This window comes from Leptodactylus fuscus, chromosome 5, assembly GCF_031893055.1.
Source record: "Leptodactylus fuscus isolate aLepFus1 chromosome 5, aLepFus1.hap2, whole genome shotgun sequence".
NCBI lineage: Eukaryota > Metazoa > Chordata > Amphibia > Anura > Leptodactylidae > Leptodactylus > Leptodactylus fuscus.
In genome coordinates, this window is record NC_134269.1 from 84,226,174 (window position 1) to 84,253,769 (window position 27,596).

At 41.2% G+C, this 27,596-nt stretch overlaps 1 protein-coding gene across 14 annotated transcripts in view; it reads left to right on the forward strand.

Annotated features, from left to right (window-relative positions):
* TJP1 (tight junction protein 1) overlaps positions 1–27,596 on the forward strand; it is a 352,070-nt gene that overhangs the window by 245,906 nt on the left and 78,568 nt on the right. Inside the window, exon 1 of one of the 14 annotated variants that reach the window (XM_075273565.1) lies at positions 18,151–18,472. The exons of the other annotated variants lie outside the window; for them this stretch is intronic. The gene's annotated coding sequence lies outside the window, so the exon portion shown is untranslated. Of the gene's footprint in view, positions 1–18,150; positions 18,473–27,596 lie in introns of those variants that run through there. 14 annotated transcript variants of the gene reach the window in all.

Below are 27,596 nucleotides of genomic sequence, written 5' to 3' on the forward strand. Positions count from 1 at the left end.
TTTATTCGGCATCCCGATATGGCTAGACCACAACAAAAATGCCTCTTCATTCTTCGCCGTGTGAACATACCCTTACTATGCCACAAGACACAATACTAACTGGCTATTACTTCTTGAATGTGGATAAAGCAGTACTGGCAGCAAATTCCAATGCCTACTACTGGCTGTATCTTATGCTTCTCCAGTTTACTCCTATTCTTCAAATATGTAGTTTGCAGCTGTAGAGGAATCAAGGAGTTTCAGGAAGTGGCCATTGTTAAAGCAATAAAAAGCTGTTTGGTAGGAAATAGAAAGCCACCATTGGAACAAATGATGTGGACGTGTCAGAAGTATTTGCTTTGTGAGTTGATTTAAAAAAAGAATAAACATGAGAGAATGCATGAATAATAGGCATTGTTACCTGTTCAATTAGGGATATATTAGCCATATACAGTAGACTAATGTTAGATAAATCTTATGATGTTCTGCTACTATACACATTTAGGACCATCTAATGTGTATCATGCCCTCACTTTCCCCTGGAGGCACGTGTCATTGAAGGGAAGGTTGTGCATGTTGGATTTCAACATGCCCAATCCTTTGTTGTTAAAGGAGATAAGCAGCCACCAAAGTTGTCTGGCAGTAACTTATTCCCCTCTTCCTGTTCATTAAAAATACACACCATGCTGAGCAAGAGTAATGTCCAGAGTAACAGCTTATTTGACCAACACCTATGTATCTTAGGTATATGGCCACCTAAGTCATATCATCACTTTTTTGGGAAGGAGGCACTAACGGCTAGTACATTTAGTTGAGGTCTGTCACCAGAACCCAGTACATCATCCCATCCCTGCAAATAGATCAGGTCACCGGAATGAAATGGTGTTTCCTCCTTGTGAATCAGTGACAATGGAGGCACCAATTCACAAGAAGAAAACACCCTTTGATTCAGGTGCCTCTAACTTATCTATCTCCTGGGCTGGGTTGATATACTGAGTTCTACTGACAGTCTCTATTTAATAGTTATTATCGAAGTATTGGTGACTGTGTCCATTACCGATATAATTTTCACAAACATTAGGTTACAAAGATCATCAGACATTATTAATAGAATATATTTTAAATGGAAAAAAATCACAAAAACAAATGTAGCAGCCATAATTCAGCAATTGGTTATACAGTGGGGCAAAAAAGTATTTAGTCAGTCACCAATAGTGCAAGTTCCACCACTTTAAAAGATGAGAGGCGTCTGTAATTAACATCATAGGTAGACCTCAACTATGAGAGACAAAATGAGAAAACAAATCCAGAAAATCACATTGTCTGATTTTGTAAGAATTTATTTGCAAATTATGGTGGAAAATAAGTATTTGGTCAGTAACAAAATTTCATCTCAATACTTTGTTATATATCCTTTGTTGGCAATGACAGAGGTCAAACGTTTTCTGTAAGTCTTCACAAGGTTGGCACACACTGTTGTTGGTATGTTGGCCCATTCCTCCATGCAGATCTCCTCTAGAGCAGTGATGTTTTGGGGCTGTCGCTTGGCAACATGGACTTTCAACTCCCTCCAAAGGTTTTCTATAGGGTTGAGATCTGGAGACTGGCTAGGCCACTCCAGGACCTTGAAATGCTTCTTACAAAGCCACTCCTTCATTGCCCTGGCGGTGTGCTTTGGATCATTGTCATGTTGAAAGACCCAGCCATGTTTCATCTTCAATGCCCTTGCTGATGGAAGGAGGTTTGCACTCAAAATCTCACGATACATGGCCCCATTCATTCTTTCATGTACCCGGATCAGTCGTCCTGGCCCCTTTGCAGAGAAACAGCCCCAAAGCATGATGTTTCCACCCCCATGCTTTACAGTAGGTATGGTGTTTGATGGATGCAACTCAGTATTCTTTTTCCTCCAAACACGAAAAGTTGTGTTTCTACCAAACAGTTCCAGTTTGGTTTCATCAGACCATAGGACATTCTCCCAATACTCTTCTGGATCATCCAAATGCTCTCTAGCAAACTTCAGACAGCCCGGACATGTACTGGCTTAAGCAGTGGGACACGTCTGGCACTGCAGGATCTGAGTCCCTGGCGGCGTAGTGTGTTACTGATGGTAGGCTTTGTTACATTGGTCCCAGCTCTCTGCAGTTCATTCACTAGGTCCCCCCGCGTGGTTCTGAGATTTTTGCTCACTGTTCTTGTGATCATTTTGACCCCACGGGGTGAGATTTTGCGTGGAGCCCCAGATCGAGGGAGATTATCAGTGGTCTTGTATGTCTTCCATTTTCTAATTATTGCTCCCACAGTTGATTTCTTCAATCCAAGCTGGTTGCCTATTGCAGATTCAGTCTTCCCAGCCTGGTGCAGGGCTACAATTTTGTTTCTGGTGTCCTTTGACAGCTCTTTGGTCTTCACCGTAGTGGAGTTTGGAGTCTGACTGCTTGAGGGTGTGCACAGGAGTCTTTTTATACTGATAACAAGTTTAAACAGGTGCCATTACTACAGGTAATGAGTGGAGGAAAGAGGAGACTCTTAAAGAAGAAGTTACAGGTCTGTGAGAGCCAGAAATCTAGATTGTTTGTAGGTGACCAAATACTTATTTTCCACCATAATTTGCAAATAAATTCTTACAAAATCAGACAATGTGATTTTCTGGATTTGTTTTCTCATTTTGTCTCTCATAGTTGAGGTCTACCTATGATGTAAATTACAGACGCCTCTCATCTTTTTAAGTGGTGGAACTTGCACTATTGGTGACTGACTAAATACCGTATTTTTCGGACTATAAGACGCATTTTTTTTCCCCAAAATTTTGGGGGAAAAGAAGGGTGCGTCTTATAGTCTGAAGGTGGCGCCTGGCATCCGCTGTAATAGAGAGGCGGAAGCCGGCAAGTGATAGACGCCATTACAGGTGCCGGGGCCTGAGACATCGCTACGATCCTCTGCCATGCATGAAGCCAGCAACGGCAGGGGCTCCTCCGTACCCCCGCCGCTGGCTTCATGCAGGGCAGAGGATCGTAGCGATGTCTCAGGCCCCGGCGTCTATCCCGTGCCGGCATCCGCCTCTCTAGTACAGCGGATGCCGGGTCAGTATCCGTGGCCCCTTCTCCCCCGGGGCCGGTCCCCACCGGCCCCGTACCTGTAAAGTTGCAGGCCGGCTCCTGCGCAGCGATATCGCAGGAGCCGACCTGTTCGGGTGACAGCCGGGAGCCTAATGAGGCTCCCCGGCCTGTCACGGCTATATTAGTATTGTGGCTGGTCTCTATGACCAGCCGTAATACTAATAGACAGAATGTCCCATAGACGGCAATACAGTTGTATTGCCGTCTATGGGACTTGCGATCAAGTGACCGCAGGTTCAAGCCCCCGGGGGGGAATAAAATAGTAAAAAAAAAAAAAAAAAAAAGCTTTAAAAATATGAAATAAATAAAAGTTCTAAATCACCTCCTGTTTTTTTTTCAATACAAGGTGATCTAAGCAATAGATATCCCCCAAAATGGTATAACTAAAAATTACAGCTGGCCCCGCAAAAAAAACGCTCTATACATCCCCGTACAGCTGCAGGGTCACCTGTCAATGTGGCCTTGCAGCTGTTGCAAAACTACAACTCCCATATATTAAATATTTTACCATTTTTTGCTTCAAAATTTTTTTTCCCTATTTTCCTCCTCTAAAACCTAGAGCGTCTTATAGTCCAGTGCGTCTTATAGTCCGAAAAATACGGTACTTTTTTTGCCCCACTGTATATGAGTAAATTACAATAAGTACGTTCACAGGGCTGGCTTGAGAAGGTATACAACGACAGCATATACCTTCCAATCACTAGATGTAAGAGTTCTAGGTAGTGGTAAGGAAGGGACCTATAGAGAATTATCTTATCATATACAGCTACTTATTTCTGGATTGATGATGGCAATTATTGGCACTATGAGTAAACTGCAGCCTGGTGGATCAAGAAGGAGCTGCAAATCCATTATATCAGGCTCTAATGTTAATGAAATGTCGATGTATAGCCTCTGTAGGTACACAAACGCTGTAATATTTTCTTGTGGTATAAAATTGGCAGATATTCATGAGTATGGGGATGTGTGGACTTCCAGACAGCTTATATTATTTTCTTTGTGCCTAAAATAGCCATGAGTAGAACTACATTATTCCTGTGTGGATGATAAGAGTGCTAAGTGTCAGCAATGAAATATGAGGACATATTCATTCTATGAACCATCAATGCATTAGATGTGAATGAAATTAGACAGCAGTGCATGTGTACTCGAAGCATGATTCCGGAGGAGGGGGGTATACAGCCTTCACAACCAGTTGACTTCCAGGATTCACTCTGCTATGATGACGTTCATTCTACTAAGCTCAAGGAGTTGAGACATCCTGTGCTCCCAACTAGTGAGTATTACTGAACCTGCCCTTCAAATGACAGATTGTTGGGTCACTGGAATCCTTGACCTTGGTGGTATCGACATATCTGATCACCACAGAGCTGTGTATCTGCCTTTTGTAACCCTGTTAGGTGAGTAAGCATGAGCAACGTGGGATTTAGAAGAAAAAGGAAGCTCTTGAAAGCAAGTCTTTTATATGATCTAATATCTATGCTATGTGTTTTGTGTGATCTCCAGATAATAGCATGTTGTTCTTGTGCTTAGCACAGGTTGTTCTCTGACCAGGGTAAATGTACGCTCTCAAAAAATCAAGTCATCATGGGCAAAATCAAGCTGTGTTAAGGGTAGCATGTTTGCATCACTGGAGATTAACATGAGATATATATTTTTGTCACTCTGAAGTTGCCTTAAAGAAACTGTGTCACACTCCGTGAGATTATATTTGCCCCTTCGCATATGGACAGATGACCACAAGCACCTGACTAATAAAATAGGGAATCTCTATATTAGAGATAGCTTCTGCCCGTGACCTCGTCTGTGGGTTGTTGTTGGCAATGAGCCACTTATATTTAGCGAAATGCGGTTGGCGATGATCCGCCTGCGTCCGCGTCTCGGCTCTGCTACATCTGTGCATATGTGCAGCAGACGCAGCTGTATGTACATCCCTATGGAGAGCAGAGCAAGCTGTGCTACCGCGCTGCCTCAGCTCTGCTAGATCTGGCTATTTGGATCAGAGGTGTTGTCTTGTGTGAGTGTCCTAGCAGTGTTTGTGCCAGACACGGCTGAACGGCTGCTGCTGAACTTTGACACAGTTCGCCCTTCCCCCCAGCAGAGCCCGAACAGCACATGGCCTTGTGTTACGCACACAAACTGCTACCGCGCCGTCTCAGCTCTGCTACATCTGGCAATTTGGATTACAGGGGCTGTCTTGTGTGAGAGTGTCTGAGCAGCTTCTGTGTTACAAACGGCTGAACGGATGTTGCTGAAATGTGCCACAGTTCTTCCTCCTCCCCCATCAGAGGTAGAACTACACATTCCCTGTAGTACTCACTGAAACTCTACACCCGATATACTCCTCTTGTCCAGACACAGCCTGCATGTACTGTAGTCTCCTGATCTTCCATGAAGACTCCATTTTCTTCAGCTTTCACACTGTCCAGCTTCATCCAATATACTGTAGCTCCGCCTACAAATTAGTATGTAGCTCCGCCCACCACATAGCCTGATCCTATCAGAGAATGGCTCAAAGACCTGTGATGACATCACCACAGGTCCTTTAGTGTTGTGTGAACCTAAATTCCTTCATAGCGGGACGTCATTTACTGAGATAAAAAGTAGCCTATGTTTTAATCGGGGTTTCTATCATGTCCAAACACACAAACTTTCAGATTTATAATATTAGTAGTAAGTATGATCAACAGTTTGGAAGAGGATGACACAAAGTTTTAAGTTTCTTCCAAACCCTAAACTTTGGGGGTTCGTCACCCATGGACTGGAAGTAAAATTCTTCTCTTCAGCCCAAGGTAGGTGTGGAAACATATATATATATATATATATATATATATATATATATATATATATATATATTCACTTTCGTACCTTTCCACATGTTCTTCGTGTCCAGCACTTACTAGGGAGCCTTTTCTAGCCTCCTGGGTGATGTCATGTTTCCTATGGTCAGCATGTATATGTGTGCCTCAGCAGTTACATGGCACATGCCAACATTGTAATGCTTGCATTTGAGGATTCGAAAGAGACCCTGGGTACAAAATTTTCACTTCCGGTTTGTGAAATGTAAATGCATTTTCAGATGTTTGCCCATCTCTACTCTACTCAGCACACCATAATCAAACTCATGTTGCTGGCATTTTTGACACTAAAGGAATTCAGAAGTCTAATGTGTCTAACTGACATGCCATAAAAGTAGTAATATTCCATCACTCATAGTCTACAGAGGTGCCCAGAAAAGCTTCTCACAGCCGTATACTAGTAGACAAAAATTAAGACACTCAAAATTGCTTCCAAAACACATCCAATTTTTATTTCATCTACAAAAGAAAAACATTTCGGTCCCGACACGGACCTTCATGAGTTTATTGGATGATGGGAAAATGAGCAGGCATAGTCTGGAAGCCGTGTGGTGAAGATCAAGGAGGAAGTCCATGAAGTGTGTCTGATACTGTAGTTCAGATGATTTAGAGTAAGATATAGTAACAGATGTAATCCATAGACAAGTGTGGGGATGTTCCTGGAAAAAAATACTCTTAGGGTCCATTCACACGGAGGAAAATGGTGAGGAATTTGGTTTAATCTGACGTGGATTCCAAACCAAATTCAGCACCATTCTCCTCCGTGTGAATGCACCCTTACTCTAGTCATTGTCAAACCCCTTATATTTAGGGCAGATGTCAGGCAGGTATGTGCTGTTATATGTTGAGAGTCTACTTCTTGACTACTGTAGTGTGGTACATAATGATAGTTTTTTTTGCTTATTGGCTAATTATTGGTTGATATTACAACATCACTGCATTGTACAAATATTAACAGACATTATATATAAGCCTTTATTTTACATAGGAAAGACATCACCTTACATAACCTTTAGTTAGTATACATGTGGCAAGTACTATTAAAGTGATTTCTTAATATAGACTGAAATGTATAAACAGAAAAAGCCTTAAGGCTGAGGCCCCATGTTGAGGAAATGCAGCTTTTTTTTGTTGCAGATTTTCCAGATTTTTTTTTTTTTTTTTTTTAGCCAAAGCCAGGAGTGGATTGAGCAGAAGGGAGAAATAAAAGTACTTCTTATGTTTACTATCGATTTTATACCCATTCAAGGCCTTGGCTCAAGAAATGGCAGCAAAATCTGCAATAACAAAGTTACGTTTCTGCAACATGGGGTCTCAGTACGGCCGGGGCCCCACAGACTGGAAACGCCGCGATTTGCGAATCCCATCCCCACTTTGCGGAAAAGATTGCAGCACGGACACGCTGCGATTTACAAAGTCGTTGTGGCTTGGCAAATCGCAGCATGTCAATTATATCTACAGAAACGCCGGCAGCTTTCCCGTAAATATAATGTTAAAAGAAAGTCCGCAGAGTAAAACTCTGTGAACTTTCTCTTAAAAGCGCTGTGGAAAGAACCGCAATGCATTCACGCAGCGGTTCTTCCCACAGCGCTTTAGTACTGCGGATACGACCTGTGAAGCCTTAGCCTAAGGGTGCATGCACACTGAGTAACGACGGGCGTGTATGAGAGCCGTACACGCCGGCATTACAGCAGACTGCCGAACACTTCCCATTCACTTCAATGGGAGCGCTCGTAACAGCGGCGTTTACGAGCGCTCCCATTGAAGTGAATGGGAAGTGTTCGGCAGCCCTGCTGTAACGCCGGCGTGTACGGCTCTCATACACGCCCAGCGTTCCGTAGTGTGCATGCACCCTAAAGGGGTTTTCTGGGACTTATTAATTGCTGACCTCTCCTTCATAGGTCAATCACTTAAAGATTGTCAGGGATCTGACTTCTCTGCATCGGCTGATCAGCTATTTGAGGAGGCTCTAGCAGTCGCGTGGGTATTGTAGCCTCTTCACTCCTTACCGAGCACAATGCCACACATTTCTGGACTTGGTATCACAGCTCAGCCCATTCACTTTAATGGGACTGACTAGCATTCAGGCTATGTGATATGGCCTGTGATGTGGAAGAGGTACTGAGAGAGCCCTGCTGCTGCCGCATTGGAATGCTGATCTACGAGGGTCCCAGATGTCAGACCCCAGAGATATTTAACTGATAACCTAACTTAAGGATAGACCATCCATTAAAAACGTTCTAGAAAACCTCTTTAAAGTAGTGCTGTTGAAAAAAATGTCTAATGTAATTTCTATATTAATTTCTCATGGGTTTCAATCTCGCTGTCATCCCATATTTAAGGGAGTATAAATCTGTCCTAGTCATGAGATTTGTATCCACTGCAAGTAAACAATAAGGTCCTTGTTAGAATACAACAAACAGAGGTTGTGGAAAGCATAGAAATGGTAAAACTTTTCATTATACAAGAATAACATTTATTTGCTGAAACCAGACCTTTAATTGTTCCTGCAGCAATGTTTTCTTAATAGATCAATGTGCCTTGAAGAATGCCCTTGGCAGATTGTCATTGATCTGCATTAGCATACCTTTGTCAATATATCCTTTCTTACTGCAGTGGAAATCACATTTGTTATCATGGAATGAATATGGTTTGTATTTATGTATTCATTGGAGTCATCCAAAAAATATTTATTGTAATATTTATGGAATTAAAAACTGACTGGTTGTATTACAGTCATTCCCCTTTGCTGACCTGATGATATCATAAAATATATGCTGAAAATTATTGATGAAGTGAATTGGTGAAGTTCTATAGTAAAACATATGCTTTATTGTATTATATCATCATTTCAATTTTCTGGTAATTCTTATCTATAAATCAGAATGCAGATTCTGGCATATAGCAAAGAGGAAAAGCCCAAACTGATACTGCGGGTTCCCATTCTATTCTGTGCATACCCATACATTATGGCAGAATCATATTTTTATCTTTTAAATGATGGAATTTTTAAAAAAAATTTCATCAATAAGTCATTTTTCAGTATTTACATCAGTAGATACTTGGTTCAATAGTTGTCTGGATCTCGGATGCACTAGTACACCCTGTGTCCAGAAAAAAATGTATATTATCTGCTTAAATCACTTTAATAACCAAAACAGGAAAAACAGTGGGAAGAAAATCAATAAAGCTCATTTCATTGACGTTGAGATTAAAGATAGGACCGAGCAGAAGTCAGGAAATAACAAGTTATGGGTCCATGACTTTATGCTATGGGTCAGTGACTCAGAAGCTGTGGCATGCTGCTGCTCTGTACATAGATCATTCATTCTCTTACCATCACCTGACACATCCTAAGGGATTGGTTAAGCTTGTTTTTCATTAGTTGTTTTATTTCTACCAATTTATATATTACTATTTATACGACCTACCTGGTCACCGACATTGAGTCCATTGGCCTAGCCCATAGGAATTTGGATAAGTTTGGTAAGGATTAGTGAAGGCTCCCTATACAAACTTTCCATATAGCTGTAGCTCAACTTTTAGAACTCTAGAAATATGAATTTAATTAAAAATCCTAACAAAAAAAATCCAGAGTGTTACAATAATAACCTGAAGGGCTGAATGTCAGTCTTCCCATGTTTGCTTTGGAAACTCAAATCTGAAGAAAAATCTATGGCTATGTTCACATAGTGAAAATTTAACAGTAATTTGAGGCAAACTTCTGGCTTACATTCCTCTTCCATTTCTGCCCCTCCAGCATTACCATTGCTCTCACGCCATGGATTCTGCGGGTGAATCAGCTACAGAATTCATGGCAAGATCAAGCAGAGCATTTATTTTTTCAGTGTCCCACTTCAATCTCTGCCTCCCCCTGAATACAATGGAAGGCAGAATCAAGGCAGAATTTGGCGCTGATTTTGAAGTGGAATCCGTCCACTGAATTGCTGCGCTGCTCCTATTACTTCAATAAGACCAGCTTGCGTGTGCTCTCCGTCCACTATGGCAGCTTTTGACACCTGGAGGCTGCTGATACAGATGATCTGTGTGGAGTTTGGGTGTCAGACCCCCATATATATCATATTGACAATCCTGTGGATAAGTCATCAGTGTGAAAATTCCATTTGGGTCTGGAGAACCCCTTTAAATGTATATGTATGGAAAATCTGACCACAGCTTTATGTGACTGTTCTCTTAGAAATCTAGAAGGTAGATATTTGCATGGAGTATCCATGCTGCCTGTCTCCCTCCTTGAGTTTTCCTCCTACACATACACATGCTATGATTGTAAGGTAAGCTATGGGCAGGAGCTGATCGAAAGTAGTTACTCTTTGTGTACGCTGCTACAAAATATTTATATGCCATATAACAAAAGAGATATTCATTTCATACAAGGTTATTGGATGTTTTTCTGTCCAAGACTGGTATTTAGTGAATCATCACATCACAAACCACAACACAATAGATAGGTTTTCTTTCTGGCATTTAGTCTTTATCCCTACTGAGTTCATACAGATTCCTTTCCCATAGTTTGCTATGATGCATCGACCTGTAGTTTTCTCTCTTCAGTTTACAGATGCTTGCTGATACTCAGCGCTGCACCTCCCATGAGGCGACCTGAAGCGACCGTTTCAGGCGGCGCTATGCCGGGGCCCCGGGGGAGGGTGGCATTTTTGCTGACCTAGGTCAGTCCAGGACAAGCTGTCCTGGACTGGCTTAGCGTCACCGTCACCGAGCGGTGGATTGGGGCGGCCCTGTGGACGCACCGCTGCTCCAGCAGCCGCCCCTCACGCTCAGGCAGAGAGCAGGTCCTCTCCCTGCCTGCTCTCTGCCTGCTAACGACGCTCGCTCCGCTCGGCCCTGCCCTCTCTGCTCCGCCCCCTCCGCTCGGCCCTGCCCCCTCCGCTCCGCCCCCTCCTACAGGGGGTGTGTGGCTTTGTGACGTCCACCTCAGGCGGCAGAAACCCTAGGTTCACCCCTGCTGATACTGTATACAATTGTATCAACCTCTCAGGCTAGGTTCACACATGCATCATGCTTTCCATCATTTGTATCTGCTGTGGGACCCGAACGACGAAGAGTCCACCCACTAAAACTGCGGTCACCCACGGACACCTGTGGAGCCCAAAGACTCTGTGTAGGACTTTTCTCTCTGCCGATATTCAGCAGAATCTCCTACAGAAGTGAAATAAGATGTGAACAGATGGCCATACATATTAGAAATAGGTTAATAGTTCAACATTTGTTAAACAACTATAGTTTCATCTACATTTTACTCTATATTGCCCATTTCAGTTGTATTTATCTAGGAATGTGCTCCAATTTTAAGGTCAGGGCCACACGTGGTGTAAATACTGCGGTTTGCCTGTGGCATGAAAGTTGTGGAAAAAACTTGGTGTTTTACACTCTATAATGGATGGAATTCTAGCGAATCACATCCTAACAGTGCGATAAAAAACACATAGTTGACACACTGCGATTTCCAAAAGTGTTGCGAAAATGCCAGCAGTTTCCCTATAATTGAGGCAGATAGTCCGCAGAGGAAACCTCTACAAACTTTCTATGAAAAGCGCTGTGGAAAAAATGCAATGCTTTGTCGTTAGGGGAGACTACATGGGGCTTTAGCCTTACATGCTAAATATGGCACAGGTCTGTAACTGGTCAGCTAAAATAATTATCCATTACGTTTCTTTAGTTTTGGTTAAAATCATTTATTTTGAACAACTTTAGGCTAATGTGCATGGACACTTTAGGCCACATGACAGATGTTGTGAACTATGCACCCAAAACCTGCCATATAGTAAAACATTACATATAAGGGGCATCTCAGAATTGAATTTCTGCGCATTTTAGCAATGGCAATGGTGAAATTTGCCATAAATCTGCAGTAAAATGCACAAATCCAGCTGTGCCAGAATCAGTGGATCAGAGCCAATTAGGTGATGTAAAGAGTAGGTAGTGAAGGCCCTCTATAATACACGGTGCAGTGCTTGCTATTCAGTGACACCCAAATGCCTCTTCAAACAGCTGATCTGTTGGGGTCAGCAGGTGAGCAAGTAGTTTTTTGCTGCAGTGATTTTGAAGTGGAAAATGCTGCTAAATGTCCCTGCATTCAGCAGCATTTTGGCTGATGGCTTTACACTTATAGTATGTTCACATGTATCAGATTTGCTGCAGAAATTTCTTAAAGGGGTTGTCTAGTTTCAGATCAATATTCGGATCAAAATTCTACAATTTCCCATTATACTTTCTGTATCAATTCCTAGTGGTTTGTGAGATCTCTGCTTGCTGTAATTCATTCTCCTTATTTCCAATGGATAAAAATCAGCCCATGGTCATGCGATATACGGTCCATGGTCATGTGATATACACATAGGTGCTCAGCTCATTATAATCACAGTCCAGTAATCAGACAATCAGAGCTCTGTCTCGTAACGAGCTGTGCACCTACGTGCTCATCACATGATTATAGGCTGAGTTTGATCCATTGGAAGTAAGAAGAGTGAATGAAAACAAGCAGAGATCTAGAAAACTATGAGGCACTGATACAGAAATTATATTGGGAAACTGTATAACTTTTTATTATACAAACAATAACCTATATATCTCAACAGGGGCATAACTATAAAGCTATAGGGGGTATAGAGGTAGCAGTCGCTACTGGGCCCTGGATCCTGAGGGGGCTCCAAAGCTTCCTCCGTCACATAAAAATTACGACTGAACATACTATACTAAGTAATCTGCAGCAAAAGGGGAACAACAGGCTGCTGGAACACAGGGAAAGTGTCACACGCGTATCATATAAAATTACATGTACATATGATTTGTTGAAGATACTTTCGATGGATATGCTTTAAACTTATATGTTTTGTATTTATGAAGGTTAAAAGTGCATTTTTTTTATTTGAGCAAATTATGCCTTATTGTTTTGGTATGAATGAAGCTGTAACTGCTTATTTATTTCTAAGAAGAATGCTGACCTCTGGTAACTACAATTCTCCAGTCCTTTCCCAGTATTCCTAGTTTACCTAGTACACTCCCCAGTCCTACTATGTAGCCTCTTGGAAGAACCTTGCCCTATTGTACTAAACTATATCCTTATTATTCCAGAACAACACTCCCAGTTGTCAGCTACCCAACCATCAATGCTTGCAGGTTATTTCCATTGTAAGAAGCTTCAACTTTCAACGTACAGTTACACATTCTGTATAATACAGCAAGACCCTCACAAATATCACTGTGTGGGGTAACACGTTGGCTCAGTGGTTAGCACTGCAGCCTTGCAGTGCTGGAGTCCTGGGTTTGAATCCTGCCAGGAACAACATCTGCAAGGAGTTTGTATGTCTTCCCCATGTTTGCGTGGATTTCCTCCCATTCTACAAAGACATACTTAAATTAAAAAAAGATATATCTATATCTCTGCGCTTTTTGTGTTTGAGTCCAGCAGGTGGTCTCACTCAATGATAGACAGCCTTCCACATACAACTACACATACACAAGATCAGCCACTGGACTCATAAGCCTAAAGCAAGCAGGAAATTAAATAAATGAAATAGTTAAACAAAAAGAAAGTTACCAAAAAATGACCTACATACTATGTCTCTATACTATATAAATCTAATTGGTGGGGACATTTAAATTAGTCCTTTAAAGAGGACCTTTCACTGATTTGGGCACAGGCAGTTCTATATACTGCTCGAAAGCTGACAGTGCCCTGAATTCAGCGCACTGTTGGCTTTCCCGATCTGTGCCCCGGGTAAAGCGCTATCAGTCCCAGTACCGTAGCTCTTTACAGTTAGAAGGGCGTTTCTGATAGTCCGTCAGGTAAGTCCTTCTGCCCAGCAGTGCCTATCGCGCTGTACAGTGTGAGCAGGGAGTAACGCCTCGCTCACACCGTACAGCGCGATAGGGGCTGCTGTGCAGAAGGACGTACCTGGCTAACTGTCAGAAACGTCCTTCTGACTGTAAAGCGCTACGGTACCGGGACCGATAGCTCTTTACTGACTGATCCCAACAGCTTCTGGCTCCATGCTGTATAGTATGGGGACCAGACATACTCCCAAACAGCTGATCTATGTGGGGGCTGGCTGTCGGCCCACTGAGCTATCACATATCTTTGTCTTGTCCTATCCTAGGGATAAGCAATAAATTAAAAAAAAATCCTTACCAATTCTTGTGGGCCCCCTTAAGACTTTCATCACACTACATATTTGCTTGGTGATTTTATTTTCTTAGAATGAAATCAATAGGAAAACACCTGGAAAAAACACCAGACCCAGCTATGTTTTATAAGAAAATAAAATTTCAGAGAGGCAAAGAATACCGTGAAATGGAGAAAAAAAACAACGGTCTGCATGTAATGGTTTCTCTGAGGAAGCTGACATGGTCAGCAATATGTGTGGGATTTTTGTACCCCTTTGGCACCCAGCATAGATCCTGGATAGCAATTGAAACATGAGCATTAACCCTTTATTTATCTATTTGCATTTATGCTATTACTCAGGTTTTGATACTTCTCTTTTCTCTGACTGCTTCTTCTGAACTATTTTTGGTTATTACAGATCCCTGCTTGCAATATATTTTGTTTGGTATCTGTCTTGGGAGTGTTTGTTGCACTGTGGGGAAGCATTCAGGATATTGTCGTACAAAGTGTACATTTTTTATCTGTATACAATATCTGCTTTTTTGTTAATAAAACTTAGTACACTAACTGGTAACATCTGGAAACAGTGTTACAAACACAAAAACCTACTATAAAAGGCTTGTATGAAACTGCCATTATTACTTATAAAAAGATCCGTGAATTTCAAGGGTTTTTCATGACATTTTTACAAGAAGCTTTACGGCTCGTTCACATCTGCGCCCGGTCTCCGTCTGTCAGATTTCCGTCTTCTGCAGGCATTTTTCCTGCATGTCCGACTCTGTGTCCAGTTAAAAAAAACTGTTTTGCCACGGAGAGCATAAAACGCTTACTGGTGCTCACATTCGGACACTTTTCAAACCCATTCAAATGAATGGATTTGAAAGATGCCTGCAGGTTTCTGTCTCCTGCCCAGTTTCTGGCAGGAAACGGAAACCTGCATATCGGAGGCCGGGACGCAGGTGTGAACCTGGCATTAGTGGTATTTCAGCCTGTTTTAGGATTACTTGTTAGGGTCTATTCACACGGAGTAAATGTGCGCTCATTTTGACAGAATATACGTGTAAAGAATACATGTGTAAAAATAACTCCCATTGACTTCAATGACATTTTTTACACTAGTAAAAAACGCGCCAGAAAATGTGATGCGTTCTTTGATGCGTTTTTTTTACCCGTGTAAAAAATGTAATTGAAGTCAATGGGAGTCTTATTTTTACACGTGTATTCTTTACATGTGCATTCTACCAAAATGAGCGCGTTTACTCCGTGTGAATTGACCCTTAGTTGTCTTACAGCGCTGGAGTCCTGGGTTCAAATCTAACCAAGCACAACATCTGCTTGGAGTTTGTACGTTTCCTCCCACACGCCAAAGACATACCGATAGAGAATTACATTGTGAGCCCTACTTGGAAAAGTGAGTGATGACAATACCTGTAAAGCGCTGTGAATATGTTGGCGTTATATAAGTAAGCAAAATAAATATTAATAAATAATCAGTAAGATAAGTTAGTAGTTCTGCTTGCTGCGTAGCTACAATACCCCAGGACTGTAATAAATGAATAATATGATTCATAATAATAATTTTAGAAGATTTTTGTGTGAGAAGTTCCTGTATGATTTTTTTTTATAAACTTGAAATGATCTTATTCTCTTCAAGGTGAGGAGGTTCATGATATGACCCTTGATGTCTTATACTGCTATTAGGGGGGAGGGGTGGGAACGGTCTGGGATCTCTGCTCTTTACCTCCTCCTGACATGAGTTTCAGAGGGACGGGAAGGGAGGGGACCATCCTGCTGAGAAGAATCAGCTGAGGAATTTGGGTTAATGAAGCTATTTTTAAAATCCTCTACACTAGGACCACTATTGCACATGGGGGTTGTTCACACCTGCTTCTAAAACTGGACTTTTCTTCTGCTGGCATCACAGTTTATTCTTGTATTGTTTACACTACTGGTAGCCTTTATTACAGCTTTTTATTCTGTTTTGGACATGATGTGCTCTTGCGTCACTTCACACGGCTAAAACTAGATCTGAATGGTTGTATTGGAAGTGAGGGACAACAGTAAGAATAATGGTACGGTAGTAAGAGGAAGCACAGAAATGTTACTTTATCAGCTATTCATCTGAAAATGTAGAATATTTCCCTGTATGCTTTTACCGTTCATATTGTCTGGTCCATGCGGCTGGTTTATCTCTCTATATTTGTCACTTCAGCATTGAATATATTCTGTTGAGCCTTCTTAGTTGGGGGTACCCCTCCCCCCCCTTTGCCTGTATATGCCGTTTGGGTTCTGTTTTTTTTTTTTCTCCTTATGAAAAATTTTCAATAAATCCCGATTATACATAAAAATGTAGAATATCTTTTTAAAAAGAACTATAAGCACAGACTTTTAAAATGCTAAAATACATTGACTATAAAAATGTATTATTCAGTTGATCACAGTATATAATAAATGCTGAGCTGAAGAAAACTACTGCACTCTTAAATGCTTAATATGCAAACCTGAACTTCTGCAGCAGCAGAACAGCAATTCATCCCTTTGCCAACACTTGGCACAATATTTGGTATCCAAGATTCTGCCCACATGATTCAAATCAAGAAATGTTAATATTATTTATAGTAAATAGAACTGTGTTATTGTCCCCAGATGTCACATCATCATCAGATGCTCTCCAATCTGTGGGACATTTCTCTAAGGGATGATTGGGGGAGGGATCTATACAGCTATACGAGATACATTCCCTGTATACTTTCCATTTTATCATAAGTATCAGCATTTATTATGAGCACAATAGTAGCTACTCTGTCAGAGGCGCAAGATGAAGCCCTGGGCCCCAGTGCAAAAATGCAGGGAATTAAGTGAAACTTTAAAGGATAAGCATAAGTTTATTGGGGAAAACTCTACAACTGAATGGAAGGTCTAGCATACTGGATACGAGATCAGGCTCGGTTGGACTTGTTGGCATAAAGGTTCCATTTGGTATCCACTAGCACATCTGAGTATAGATATTGCACCTGGGCCTGTAGATCCTGCACACCTTTAGGTTGCTGAAACTGGTATTCCAGCTACTTCCATAAATGCGCAATTGGTGATAGGTGGGGAAACTGGTTAGGTTTATTTCTAATCTAAAGACCTTATTATTATTAATAATACACAAGTCTCATACCTGTGCCTGCCTTGGTGAGGATTAGACTCTTGATCGCATTGCCAACTTTGCTCTGCTCCATGTACCTGTAGCATTGGTAGAACAGAGTCGGTGATGTCACAGGAAGTTAGAATGGAAGTTCAGTAGCAAGGTGGCTCAGTGGTTAGCACTGTAGCCTTGCAGCGCTGGGAATCTTGCCTAGGGAAACATTTGCAAGGAGTTTGTATGTTCTCCCTGTGTTTGCATGGGTTTCCTCCCATACTCCAAAGACATACTGATAGGGGGGGAAGCAGAGATTTTTGGCACCCTGCTGTGTTCTTGAAAGGTAATTGTAGGGGCTCTGGAGGATCAGCATATGTACTGTTTTAAGAAGGTGTGAAAAATACGAATGTTTTAAAAAAATAGAAGCACCAATTTTACTTTTGTCAATTAAAAATTTAAGTGAAAGAGCAAAAGAGAAATTTAAGTCAAATCAATATTTGGTGTGACAATCCTTTGTCTTCAAAACAGCATATTTTCTTCTAGGTACACTTGTATACTTGTTTGTGAAGGAATACGGCATGGAAGTTCTTCCAAAGATCTTCAGGGGATGTAGGCTTGCTCCAGTCTTTCTATTCATGTAATCATAGGCAGACTTGATTACATTTATACAGGGAAACAACATATGACACAGATTAGAGCTAAACTATCTATATATAATAGGTATCTTGGTAAAAGTTACATTATATTCTTGTCAAATCCTGGTATTAGCTAAAAATGTATGTATGTATGTATGAGCAACAATGTAACAATCCCAACTACTAAGATGCACATAGATCATACATTACAATGTATCCAATGTACATTGCCATTTGTTTCTGAAGTGTTGTCAGTGTATATGTCTGAAGACTAATAATTACACTAATTTCTGTAACTACATTAATGCCTGGGTGGAAGCAGTTACTACTGGAGTTACCTGAAATACAGGTGTGTGTGTGTGTGTGTGTGTGGGTGGACTATAACCTGCAGAGTAACTATCTGGTTACCTAAAGTTAGAGGTGGAGCATGAGAGTGTAACAGGTTTGTATGTGTCTATTTGCAGACATTGCTTGTACATCTTTCCTGCCTGAGTTTCCTCCTAGTTTTCCTGTATTGTAGCTTTGCCTGGTGTGTGGAGTCTATACACTGGATAGTTTGGTGTTCCTGTACAGAGTGAAACTATGCAGTTTCGATGTGAGGCCACGTACTGGTATGTAACTTTGAGCGATAAGAGTGAACACTCCTTGCTTTATGCCCTACGTTTACACAACTTGGATAGATCACACAGTCAGTCCTTAAACCGTCGTTGTGTATTAATAGAAATCTACTAAGGGAATGAACATCTGGGGATCCGTACCCACATGTGAATATTTTGGCCATAATTGTAGAGACGATATATTGTTGTTGGTTTGCTTAATAAATTCAGGAGTTTATAGTGCTTATATGGTTTAATGCTTCTGTGTGCTCTAATGGCAGAGTCACTTTCACAAATACAAGATATATCCTGGGCAGGAATGTAAAAAATGTGTGCCGAGGCAATGGTTAATGTCATTGGCATCCAGAGATTCAAATATAGACTGGTGATAAGGGCTTTGGCGCCTGACAGATCCCACTGAAAAAACCACATTCGTCTTTTGCTTGGTTATTGGAGGCTTTTGCCTTGTTAACATTCCTGAGGTTGGTTACAGATTTGCTGGAAAATTATATTTTTATAATACAGTAATAAAATAAGTTTACAGGATGAAATGCCTGTACTGAAACACTGAATATAAAATATTAATGGAAATATGCTAATATTTAAATTGGCACAATTTTATTCCTTCATTTTCATCATTTGTCAGTTCACATCTGTGTTGGAGGTTCTGTCCGCTGACTATGAAATATAGGTGTGTTCTGGCATACTTGACCCCATGCTATAATATTTCATATTCCTGTTTTTGTTTTAACATACTTCAGTGTTTGCTGGCAGTAGAGCAGCCCAAGGACTCGATTAATAAAAATGGAGCAACCCTGATGAATTTCATTGTACTTCTTAGGTTATACATGGGTTTATGCTATATGACTTTATTATTCACATTAAAGCCATGTTACACAACCTGGTCATGTTGTTCTCGAGAAAAGTAGTAGTAAAAACTGTTAATAAAGATACCTGGCAGAGAGATCAGTAAATCTGGAACATCCTATAGCTCTGGTAATTGATATTACATGTTTTATTTGCCTCTACACCAAGCTTCATTGTTGTAAAATACGAGTAGGGGTTCCAGGCAAGTGACACATTTTATGAGGTTCCTGTCCTGTTATAAGGTTGGAAATCATTGCATTGATGTATCCAGGCTTCAGTGTTTCTTATTGGTACATATTACAGTATGTGACTTCTCATATTACGTCTTTTTAGGGTTTACTAATATCCTCACTGCCTTGCCATAGGTCTTAGTCACATGTCAGTATTTTGAGTGGGTTGAAAACACAGAACAAATGCAAATGTAACTGTTATACCTGATCCCTATGTATGTATGTACATTTTTGGCTTACAATCACTGACTAAAATACTGATGTGTGAATAAGGCCTTGCCCCCAATTGCTTCTACTAACATATATGACATCTGCTGTCTTGTCAGAATCATTTCCTTTGTCTTTATATATATATATATATATATATATATATATATATATATATATATATATATATATATAAAAAAAACAAAAAACATTGCAGGACAAAGGATGCCTTTTCTTGACATCTTTCAAACAGAATGACAGAAATGCATACTTACCATACTTATCATTTTTGTTACAGACTGTCCTACTAAATAGAATATAAAGGGATCATGGTTGTTATTAATTTGATGTAAAATATTTTTTGGGATTTTTCTGGGAAAAACTGAACAAGGTCTAAATTCCACACAATTATGGGATTAATATGTTGTCAAGTATGGGAATTTATGGAAATCTAGAACAAGCTGCCTGCTCTACTACTGTATTTTCAGAAGTCCACTACCAGTGAGAAAGCAAAGTGGATCCCTCTCTTGAGACAGAAGTAGAACCCAGCGCTACTATTGATAGAGTCATAAATGCTAGCTTTATTCTAGGGCTAGGCGATTATGACCAAATCAAAATCACTATTGATTGAACAATTTACCTGGATTATGAATAAAGAACAATTATTTTATATGCCATGCCACTGAATTTTGCTTTCAGTTAGTGACACCTCAGCAATCCTGATGGGATAGTGCACAGTTAGTGACATATTCTTTAGCCAATGGCAGTGTGAGACAGGATGGCATAGATGCTATATAATTGAAGTAATCGATGTCAGCAAATTCAGGATTAATTGATCTGGCTTTCGATTTTGGTTAATTGTCAATTAATTACCCTGCCCTACTTTATTCCTTATTACAATCCACACCTGGTTTTGGCTTCAAACTGCATAAAAAACCTAATCAAAACCTGATCCAGAACCTGATCGTGAACAAGCATCCCTACTTTTACTTACTAATTATCATCCTTTTTACAGATGTCACTTCATTATACAAATGCAGCACTTTCTACAGTTTTGGTGAATAAATCATTTGCTATATTTGTATCTGTGTTGTACAACAGACTAATACCTATCTTTGAGATACCTTAAGGAAACAAGAAGGGCTCTGTCTTTGGAATCATTGATCGATCGGTTATAACAGTGCAAAAAGATGGCTAAAGCCGGGGCCCCACGGGACTTAAACGCCGTGATTTGCCTGCGGGAAAAATCTCGGCGTTTTGCAGTGCAAGCAAAGGGGATGGGATTCATACGAATCCCTTGCCCACTTTGAGGAAAAAAACGCAGTGCAAACACGCTGCGATTTTCAAAACCGTTGTGGTTTTGAAAATCGCAGCATGTCAATTATATCTACGGAAACGCCGGCAGCTTTCCCATAGATATAATTGTAACAGAAAGTCTGCGAAGGAAAACTCTGCAAACTTTCTGTTGAAAGCGCTGCGGAAAGAACAGCAGTGCGTTCACGCCGTGGTTCTTTCCGCAGCGCTTTAGCGCTGCGATTACGGCCCGTGGGGCCTTAGCCTAAGTCTGTAAAATCAAGATAAATAATCTGCATCCTGCTATGGGAAGAAGGCAAAGTGATGAAGGCAATGTGATGGCAGTGTCACTTGGGAAACCTTGCAGTAGGTGTTCAGCCACTTTTTCCTTTGGACTTTTTTCATTTGTTATTTTGTTGTTAGACACTGAGGCAGATTTACTGACACAGTCTAAATTTTGGACAATTTTAAAAGGTGCGACATTTATCATAGTGGCTGATGCTGGATGATATTTCTGGAGCAATGTTGGACTTTGTGTAGTTTTTGTAAATCACCTAGGAGTTGGCTTGGTTCTTGGGGAAAAAAAAAAATTCTGGTCTTAAAGAGGTTGTCTACTTCCTATTTTTTTTACACTACTGATACAAGGTATATAAACAAAAACATTGAGTAGATATTTCCCCCTTTGCCGCTGTTTCCCCCATCGGCAGCTCTCCCCATTTACATAAAGGTCCCATGCAGTTTGTGAGCGGGCACCGCTGCAGCCAATCACAAGCCTCAGTAGTCAACTCTTCACAAACTGCATGTGACTGCTGTGATGTTACATTTGTGAAAAGGTAACTGCTGAGGTCACTGTGATGGGCTGCAATGGTCCCCTGCCTCAAACAGCATAGCTGCTGGCAGTGGAAACCGTGGCACAAAGAGAGGTAAGTACTTGTTTGTTATATTTACATGCCCTGTATAAGCAGTTTCAAAGAATAAAAATAGCTGGACAACCCTACAAAAGCATCCTGAGAATCGGCTTTTGTAGACAATATATGTTGCTGGTTACTAAAATGTATAGATGTAGATGATTTTCTTTTGAACAGTAGTGGTGCTGCGAGAGCAGATTTCTCCGTGAGCACCTGGAATATAAATTCTCTGTACAGTCATGGTTGTGTAGTTATGACTATACTGAGTATTATGAAAAATTATAGTACATGATGAATGCTTTGTTGTCAATGAAGATTGATAACATAGCAAATTTATGGCTCAGGTTGAATTTATTGCTTTATTATAGAATTATATGCCATTATATGAGTACTCTTCATTTTCCAATGTAAGACTTTGACATTGTATGGTAGTTAAGCCTGTTTAGTCACTTCCTGTCATGTCACTCAGCATAGGTGTAGCACAACACAGTATAAAGCTGAATCTGTTGTCATTTAGAAGCGAGATACTCCTAAGACTTGTCATCACAAGTGCTCCTTATGTAATATTCCTGGTATTCTGACACAGGCTCATTTCATACACTAGGACACTTGTTACTATAGGATTTGTGTTTTCTATTTAGCAGTTGACACTTTTATTCCTAGAGTTTTGCAATATTGTCCTGTAGTGTTCTGCATAAACAGCATAATGTAACCTGGTATTCTTCAGGTACTTTTGTGAGACTGAACTATTGGTGACCTATCCTCAAGATAAGTCATCAATATCTCATCAAAACCAGGAACCCCCACAGATCAAGTATTTTTGGATGCTGCGGCACTCACAAGCACGGCCGATGATGTCACACCCACTGGTCAGATAGTACAGAAGCAGATCACTCACATTCAGATATATGGGGCTGAGCTGTAATACAAAGCCTGGCTGCTATGCAAAGTATGGCACCGTGCTTGGTAGTTAATAAAAAGACCACAAAGCTCACTTCACTTGGAGGTTGAGGCCTCTTCAAACGGCTGATTGGAGGGTTTCCAAGCGTTAACCCCCTCCACTCAGATATTGATGAGCTATCTCAACGATAAGTTATCGATAATTCAGTTCCAGAAAATCGCTTTAGGATGAGGCCCCATGTTGTGGAAACACAGCTTTTTTTTTTGCTTCCTATATATTTACCCATTACTTTTATAGCCACTCTTGGCTTTGGCTTAAAAAACTGCCGCAAAATGTACAAAAAAATGCTATGTTTCCACAATGTTGGGCCTCAGCCTTAAAGGTACTTGCACGCGCGGCATGGAAATCTGCAGCAAAATCCACATGTATCACATACAGATTTCACTGTAGATTTCATCCCTTCTCATTGAAAGAAGTGACATTTGGAGGACAAATTGACATTGTAAATTTCAAATCAAAATCTGTACTGCATGTCTATATGGAAAACTTGCCATTTGCTTCTATGTATTTTAATATCTGCATATAAGCAAAAAAAACGCTGCTGGTCTACCTATTTGTTGCGTTGGACATCCATGGGAGGAACATATGCCAACACTGTTCGGATCAGCCGATCCGAACAGCACGCTCCCATAGAAATGAATGGAAGCACCTGTGACGCTGACTTTGCTGGTGGCTGGCCGACGTCACAGGTGCTTCCATTCATTTCTATGGGAGCGTGCTGTTCGGATCGGCTGATCCGAACAGTGTTTGCTCATCTCTAAATTGCTAACATCTGAACTGCATGCAAGTTGTAGTGAAGGAAAATGACTGCTGTCTATATGAACAGCTCAAGCAGCTCCTCATAAAACGGCTGTATCCCAATGGCTGTCTTGTGATACTTTGCACTTTAGCACAAGACCTATAGTGGAGTAGTAGAGCAGCATGGCATTGTTCAATGGCACAGCCTTATCAATGTGAGTTATAATATTAGGAAATAACCTTGGCATTCCCAAACTCTTTCAAAATAAGATACTATAGAGATAGTATAGGATAATAGGCAGTGGCGTAACTAAGAATCCTGTGGCGAACTTTTGACATGGGGCCCCCCCCCAACCGATGCCGAAGACCTCGACCGACCCCCTCCTCCACACTCTATTATGTCCCTTAGTAAGCTCTGCACACAGTATTATGTCCATTAGTGGCCCCTGCACACAGTATTATCCCCCATAGTGGCCCCTGCACACAGTATTATACCCCATAGTGGCCCCAGCACACAGTATTATGTCCATTAGTGGCCCCTGCACACAGTATTATCCCCCATAGTGGCCCCTGCACACAGTATTATACCCCATAGTGGCCCCTGCACACAGTATTATGTCCATTAGTGGCCCCTGAACACAGTATTATACCCCATAGTGGTCCCTGCACACAGTATTATCCCCAATAGTGGCCCCTGCACACAGTATTATCCCCAATAGTGGCCCCTGCACACAGTATTATCCCCAATAGTGGCCCCTGCACACCTTATTATCCCCAATAGTGGCCCCTGCACACAGTATTATCCCCAATAGTGGCCCTTGCACACAGTATTATCCCCAATAGTGGCCCCTGCACACAGTATTATCCCCAATAGTGGCCACTGCACACCGTATTATCCCCAATAGTGTCCCCTGCACACAGTATTATGTCCCACTGTGGACACCCATAAACAATTATTATACTCTGGGGTCTTTTCAGACCCCGGGGGAATAAAAACATTAAAAAAAAAACAGTTTCTTACGTGTCCCCCGGCTCCTATGCTGTCGGCCGCCGCTCTCGTCCTTCTTTAATGACGTCGGACGTCACATGACCCGGGAAGCAGGCCAGGTTCATGTGACGTCAGAGATGTCAGACAAGTAGGAAGGAGGCCTGGCAGGATCGTGGAGAGGTAAGTAACAGTATTTTTTACGTTCCCTTACCTCTCCCGGTCCGCCGATCAATATACCCGAGTATAATGATAGTATTTGTGGGGCCCGCGGTGTCACTTACCGGTCCCGGCCCAGCCAGGATCGGCAAGTAAATAGGGCCCTAACGGCCTATTAAAGAAAAAAAATTGCAGCGGTAGCGGCTGTCACCGGGCCCCCTAATGGCCCGGGCCCTGTGGCAGCCGCCTCCGCTGCCTCTATGGTAGTTACGCCCCTGATAATAGGGTGCTAGAGGATCTTCCCAGCCTTCTTTTAGTTCAGCAACTTACTGATGTTTGTGTGGATTCTCAAGGTAGAAGGGATATTAAAGGATGTTTGTTTTGCACAACGTTTGTCTAGTGAATACCGTCATACTTTGACTCGCTTCCATATAGTACATAGCAACTACAGACTCACTGCCCTTACCTGATACTGTAAGATTCACTCCAAGTTAAGCTGCACACTTCAGAACTACACTTTATTTATATTGTATTAAATGTTAATAAAGAAATTATTTCAGTTATTGGGGACATTTTAGGGTAAAATATAATGCATATGTTTTCCCATTTTCACACAGGTCTATTATAAGAATTATTATGGCAGGGTGCCCTAGTTCGACCGTGGGTTTATTGACTGGTCTTTAGGTTAGCAAATGCTCCTGTAATAGAGCAAAAAAAACTTTCAATAATTCCCTCAGACAGAGAATATGTCCCAATATTTCAACACCATTTACTTAAGACACAAATAAACCCTTTTCCCATCCCTGTATACACCTACTATATATAGCTTAAAATATAACTTTTGTTTATTCCCTAAAACACTATTAAATTCTCACGTCATCCAAGACATGGTAACTAGTAATATAATGGCGACCAAATTAGTTTGTGTGAATGATTAGTGCGGGCAGTGCACAGCAAGCACACGGACCCCATTATAGTCTATGGGGTCTGCGTGCTTTTACTGCACACCGCTTGCAATTGCGATTGTATTCTGCCCGGGGCGTCTCCATGCTGACTCTAACCCTGGACACTAATGTGAACCAGGGGTCTGTTTTCAGTACTGCTCACTGTATTGAATCTAGCCATCTTAGATACAGCCATATTTGTTTGATGCATATGTAGTTCCCGCCAATGTTTTGGAGCTCAACAAGTGACATGCCACTTCCTCTAACCACCACTTTTCTGGATAAAACCACGCTAGTTTTATCCAGAAAAGTGTCACTGCAGTAGCAACACAGACATCACTATCAACACATGCCCTGGTAAAACATGTCATCGTGCTGCCATGATAAAAGGGATTCTTCAGGGTCAGAAATCCCCTTCCTTTTCTTTGCTGTCCTGTGAGCAAGGACACTGGCACTGCAAATGCTGGATGCTAGCACATAGGCAGGAAACCATTAGAGACCTGAGAAAGCTCTTGAATGAAAGCTCCTCCATAAGATTTCCATGTTATTAAAGCCACTACCCCCATTGCACTGAGTATTTCACAGCTGAAATATAGAGAACTGTCAGATCATAAAAGTCTGAGCGCTTTATGTGCCGCTTTTAATCAGCAAAGATTAAAACACCACTGAGCTGTTTACAGAGCTGAACATTTTGTGCGGCCATCTTTTCATCTTGTTACAGACTACCTAAGGCAGAGCTGTTTGCATCCATATTTCTAAGGATTTTAGTAAAGTCTGGAAAGCATCTGCTACAGGTGAAACTACTCATCTGTTAACATAATGACATTCATTCTTATCTGACATCATTAATTGTGGGTATCATCACTGTGGTACAAAACTTAAGGCTCTGTTCACACCACACCACACTGTGACTGTGCTTTATACCTTCCTTTCCTGTATTTGCATCTGAAATGCCAGTGCATGAATGGCCTACCATATGTCTTCTTTTGCTTAGAAGTACTTGAAGGATAGTCGGTATGGGAAACAAAAAATGAACAACTTCAAAGGACAGTAGAGAGATAAGACAGACTATTCAGATAGGTTGAAGTTTTAAAACCAAAAAAAGCCTCTTTATCGAAAGATACAACATTTTTTACATAGATCTTGTGTCTTCGTAAAATACCTTGGCTCTCTTACTTGGCAGTATTTCCAGGTTAAGACTAGGGTTACATGGTTACTTTGTCCACAACTCCCATTGTACAACCAAAGATCTAAATGGAAGGAAATGGATATGCATTGTGATTCCTGAGGGTGCTGCGATTTCGAGTGGGAAAAAGACACTACTGGATTTATATTAGTGTAGGAGGTCACAGGACAATACAGTGAACTTTAGCTGCACAACAGGAATCTCAGCAAAAGTAGCCATGCAGCCTAAGGCTCCGTTCTCACGGAGTAACACGCCGCTCATTTAGACACGTAAACACGTGTCAGAGTGCGTCGCTTCATAATAGATCCCATTGACTTCAATGAGTGCCGGCTTACGCGCGCTACACATTGAAATCAATGGGTTACAAAGCCTCCCATTGATTTCAATGTGTAGTGAAACATGGTTGTGTGCTGCTCCCCTTAGGGCTCCTGCACACAAATGGCACAGATGTAATTTCCACTAACCTATGTATTAAAAATGAATTGACAGGGCTGCACAAGCAGACAGATATAGGACCTGGTCCATAATTTGCAGCTCTTCAATTTGGCCCGGACACACAGCTGCTAAAACAACGGCTGTGTGTATGGGCCCACTGAAATATAATAGTCCATACTAGTATCCACAATTGCACATAAAAAGTACAACTGTGTGCGTTACAACT